Source organism: Triticum dicoccoides, chromosome 4B, assembly GCF_002162155.2.
Source record: "Triticum dicoccoides isolate Atlit2015 ecotype Zavitan chromosome 4B, WEW_v2.0, whole genome shotgun sequence".
Taxonomy (NCBI): domain Eukaryota; kingdom Viridiplantae; phylum Streptophyta; class Magnoliopsida; order Poales; family Poaceae; genus Triticum; species Triticum dicoccoides.
Window position 1 is genome coordinate 118,142,295 of NC_041387.1, and position 5,924 is coordinate 118,148,218.

At 40.6% G+C, this 5,924-nt stretch overlaps 1 pseudogene; it reads left to right on the forward strand.

Annotated features, from left to right (window-relative positions):
• The window catches only part of LOC119295378, a 6,870-nt pseudogene extending 4,299 nt beyond the window's left edge, over positions 1-2,571 (forward strand).
• Positions 2,572-5,924: the final 3,353 nt, after the last annotated feature.

A 5,924-nucleotide genomic window follows, 5' to 3' on the forward strand; every position in this document is an offset into this window, starting at 1 on the left:
CCTGTGTTTCAGGAGGCCCTAGGCGAACTCGATGATATGGCCCCTATGTCCTAAGAACATACTTATATATGTATGTGTGTGCGTGATACATAAACATCTTTAGTCTGAGATTTGATGACTATATAATTGTTGGATAGCCATATTATGACAAAAAATACTAAAAATATACTAAAATGAAACTAACATGACATGATAACCTCAAAGAAGGACCAAATTCGGAGAACCCTTCAGTGTTCGAATTTTCGGATCACTTTCTTTTTTCTTTCTCCTATTTTCAGTAACCGACAAATGCTTTTTTAGGCAACATGGCATGGTAATGTTAGAAATTTATACATCGGATGATTGGAACCCTAGACAAGTACGCAGAATGACAAAAAAATAGGGTGGTTACATACTGTGAAAGATTTTATTAGAAAATTATACACTGAAATTACTCCATGTACTAAAGAATAAAACAAAAAAACTACTAAAAATTGGGGTTTGGGGGGTGGATCAGGAACGTGGTGCGCTCACGGCTCACAAGCGTATAGTGTATTACCTCCTTGCTGGACATGCCAGATGGTTGAACTGATGTGCGGCGCGCGCAACCGCGACAACCACCGGTGGCCAAGGCGCCGAGCGACGGACAGACGATCGGGAAGAGGATGAACAAGGAAGACGAACTGACGAGCAACGAAGGCACAAGCTAATTAGCGAAACTACGACTCGATGAGATCTTGTCTGATTTGTTTCACACAAGCGAAAGGAGCGGCTGTGGCGCCGTGCCTTCGTCTCGTGTAATGACCGACCCTTCGCTAGTCGCTACTAGCTCTAACTAATGGGCCTTAATTTTTCTTGTCTACTTCATCATGGGCCCCCCTCCGGCCTGGGCCCTGGGCCGTCGCCCCCCGGCCATACCTCCAGGGCCGGCCCTATATATATATATATATATATATATATATATATATATATATATATATATATATATCCCTACTGTTGAAAATAGGGCCTTGATTTAAAGAAACTTCATGGTTGGTTCGCGGCGTCAAATAAAACCCTTTTTTCATGATAAAATGAGGTACCATTCTGATTTTTGATTTCTATGATGAGGATGGTAACATATTGAGTATGTTTGTGACTTTGACCAGAGTTCGGCAAATTTATAATAAGCGCTCATTAAACCCAAATGGGAGGTTAGCATTGTCCATGTCGTTCACCTCGTGGGGCCAATTGGGCCCTTGTCCTCCTGGGTCTAAGGCAATTCATCTTAATCGGGCTATCGCTCACCTACCATGTGAGCACTATGGGCTTCACGGGGCCCTAGGTCAATGTACTCTTCCAGTTAGAATTCATTGTGAAATTAGCATTACTTTTATTTAGATGAAAATTAAATTGACTTTTGCAACACTTAACTACCCCCCCCCCCTAAAAATCCATTTTTAAACTTCGCTAAATAAATTGTTTTTTAAACATGTATTTCTCATTGGTAACACATGGCATGTTAGAATTGTGCAGTCTTGTCTCTCTTTTTCTATGATCGCGATGTCTTTTCGTGTTTTGATGTACCAATTATATAAAATTCTTGGACTGGATTGCGTAAATGCAGCTGCAGATTATCGGAGTTCGGATTCTGGGGAAGGCGATTGTGCAAATAGTGACGACTTCATATTTCTATATGAAGACTTTGAAGGCGACCGGATGCTTGTTGGAGATGTCCCATGGGAGTAAGTATTGTTTTTCATACATCCTTCTGCACCATGAATTAACATCGCAAGAAGATATTGTTAATTGTTGTTTTTTGGAATACTTTTAGTTTTCACTAATATTCTGAAAAGTAAAAGGACAACCATCCCCGTATCATAGGTGCCCTAATAGTGTGCGATCAAAACAAACAGGAGGCATAACCGACTACATATTATTATTGCTTGTTTTATGGTGAATTTTGTATAGAAATCAGAACAGAAATATGAAGAGCACTCACCCCACAAAATTTTCCTGAATGTGCAACTTTATAAAGTTGCTAAAGAAACTAAAGCAATTATGCATTTGTCGTTTCTTCCAGGTTGTTTCTTGCGACGGCCAAAAAATTATGCATTTCTCGTCATCCAACATCAAGAGATACCAAAGGTACATTTAGAAGAAGTCATTTCTTATATATTGAAATGTTCAATGTGAGCATGCCCATGAGATTGTTTGTTGCTACTAATCAATTTTAGGTCATGACGAAGCAGCAAAATTAGACGCAAGTGTGAAGATAGCTACAAATAACTGAAGCCCCCCTCCCCCGTGGAAGCAACTTGATTTGAGGCCCTTTCTGGATAATGAAAAAGAAGACTTCTCCCAACTCGTCATCTGGGAATAGACACACTAAACTTGATCGGTGGCATATACATGCACATTGTATATGCACATCTCTCGATCCGAGTGTAGCACATGTGTATGGTATTGTTGTATGCCTATGCTAGTTAGATGTGAACATCTTGTTGTGGTGTATCAATATCAGCACCTCTATGATGGTTGTGCATATAGTTTTGGAACGTGTAAGAATTAATGTTGGAATGCATGTGATGAATAATGTTTCAGCTACCTATTGCTCATCGGGTCATCAAACTCGATACAATTTGCATAACCACATTTAATCTTATGGCGTTACCTTTTATCCTTTTCTATTTGGGGTTTTCATGGCATGAACATCAAATTTTCACCTAAAGGGACTGAGTCATTTTACACTATATTCATCGAGATGGTTATACCCCCCCCCCCCCTATTGCACACACTTAGTTGTACCATCAAAGGATGTACGTGACATTAGTTGCATTTAAATTGTCTATCTCCTTACATCCCCACAATCCATATAAAACCTATCACTACTAGGGAAAACCCTAGCAGTAGAACTAGTTTTGTGCTCACTAGTAGCGCGGGTAGGCACGCTACTAATAAGGCGCTACAGCTATTGCTTAGCAGTAACGCGTGCCGGCGCGCGCTACTGCTAGGACAAATAGCTGTAGCGTTTGTTCACCCCCACGCTACTGCTAATAAAACTAGTGGCAGCGCGTTTTCTCTCCATCGCTACTAGTATTCATTTTTTATTATTTTATTTTTAATGTATTTATGCGGTTTTCTCTTCATCGTACAAATATTGGTACAATACCAGTTATGAGGTTTACATCATTATGTCCAGTGTGTCAAATGAAGGTGTATTAGGTTCAAGTGGAGGCAATATGTGGTGCATGTCAAAAGTATACTACTAATCCAAACTTGATCTAATGTGATCAAGTTTGGATTAGTAGTATACTTTTGACATGCACCACATGTTGCCGCCACTTGAATCTAACCCACTAGCACAAGCTATTTAATCATCATCATAGTAATTACCACCAACATTATTTATTTAATCACCACTAACACTAGCAAATAATAATCATCATAGTCATTACCACCAACACTAGCTATTTTATCATCATAGTAATAGTGTAGCACATCATCATCCTCAAATTCATTTCTAGCTAGCTAATCACTCTTGCTGCTCTCTCTTAGGTAAAATAACATAAAACATGTGTAGCTCTCCTCCTTGATCAAGTTGGAGCATGCAGATGAACCTGTCTCCTAATCGTAGGATGCGCTTCTGTTTGCTGCCCCCTAGTACTTCTCTGCGTCCCCCCCATCACATATTTGGTCCAGTCTTGCACTATTAAGCATTCGTCGCTAATCTTGAATGCACTACAGTAATCTGTAGGATATCTTGGCCGTAAGCTAATAATACTCATGATACCTTTAGTCTCGATCCCATAAGGCACAACATTCATCGGGACTCCCTGTTGAAGAACATCATATGATAACATACTTAGCAATGAAGTTTAGCTTCAAAAATAATGTATGGAAAAGATGCACTAAGGACAAATATTAAAAATCTTACCATCCTTCCTAAATAGATGTGACCGTAGTTCAGTACGAACACTATTAGCATTTTCAGTACTAACATTTCTAAATGCAGGAAGAAAATTTGTCTTGACAGTATCAAGATCCGCAAGCCATGAAACATAATGACTGAGCTCCTCGCAGTTGAGTTCAGCCCCGGCACAGTATACGGTCCTGTCTACCAAGCGCTGGACATGTTTGCTTGCACCGAAATAAGCTATTAATAGAAATTAATTGTCAACTATTTTTGAATAAACAATATCAAAGACATAAATATGGTTGAGAAACTCACATTTTGGTATAACTGGAGGCGTCTGCACATCGACCCAGATATCGGTATTACCTTCAATATCATCTTCCGGACGAATATCAAAAGTGATAACCATATCAGGCTCAAATGCATAAGTCTTGCATAGTGCTCGACATGTTTTGCATCCAAAATAGGTGTAGTCATCTGAATTGTATAATTTTGTGTGGAAAATATAACCATGCTCGATCTTCAAGTAAAATTTCTTTACCTCCATAGTACGACTGCAACCTATCTTATCCAATACAAAAACTCTTGTATGGCAGGGGATACGCTAGTAGAATTGTAAAAATAAATTATAAGTTGAAGCAAATGAAGCATATGTCATGCTTAATTACGAAAAAAGACTTGTCGTTGTGACTTACTGTATCCACTTCGAAGTTCTTGTCCAGCTTGATGCTGAAGCGCCTATCATCATCTAGGAAGATTCCGTCGCACAGGCCGCGCTCGTCTTCGCAGTATTTGCAAATACCGAAATCCTTTTCGTCGTCAGACATTTCCTATGTTCATTGTTAAAACATTAATTGAAAATCGATCTAAGACAACTACCAGGATACTCAACACACAAATCCGGGGCACTTGATATTTCCTACATATTCTGGCACAAGTCATGCCAAAATTCACGGAAAAATCCGGCATGACCTTTGCTCAAATAGGACATATCGAGCGCCTGAAATTTGCCGGAACGGAAATGAATCAACACTCCGGCAAAACATAGGCCACTCGGAGGTGTAACCTGCAAACATGACCGGCCACTTGGGCAAGCACATATCATATTTGAGCAACACAAGATATACATTTCAAAATATCTTATAGGACTCAAATTAGCATGCATTGAATAAGCAAAATTAAATCATCTCATGCGTGTTCGTACATCGTCGAATATTATCACTAATACATCCCGAATAGTGTCATACATATAACATCACTAATACAATTAAAACCCTAGCACACGACGGGTATCGGCACGGGCGGTGGACACCCACAGAGAAGGAACCATCACGGGATCATAGCTCCAGTGAGATTCCTGGAGAACCTGCCAGGTATTGGAGAACCTGTGCTCCAATGCAAACAAGTAGCGACGGACGTGCACGTCCTCCTCACTGACATAGTGACGCACCACCTCCGCTGGGTCCTCGAGCCTCTGGACCATCACTGGCCCACGCGACCGCCACCAAAGAAGGTTCAGGTCAATGACATGCTGGCTCCTCACCAACCTGCCCCCCGGTAGGTAGCGCCTCCCAGTACCACCCCGGCGGAGCCCAGTCCCGGACATGGCCCATCTGGTCAAGCATGTGTCGTCCTCCACCGACTCGACGACGAGGATGCGGGATAGGCATCGTCCACGTCGATGCAGGAAAAATTGCTTTAACTAAAAAAATAGCAACAAGTTCTTACTAACATATTCTATTAATTCAATTAGTTCTTACTGAAAATAAACTTACTATAAATAAAAATAAACTAGTACCTAGCTAATTAGTACCTAGTTCTTACTAACTAATTAGTACCTAGGAACTACTGCTAAGGGTTCATACTAACTAACTAACTAACACTAAATTAACTAACTAACACTAAAAATAGCCTAGGGTTCATACTAACTAGCACTAAATAGCTAGGGTTCATACTAAGCAAATTAACAAGAGGGATCAGAAGGGGAGAGTGCTTACTGAGGGCGGGGAGAGAGATGGGGTCGGGGGAGACGGCGGCACCGAGGCGCGGT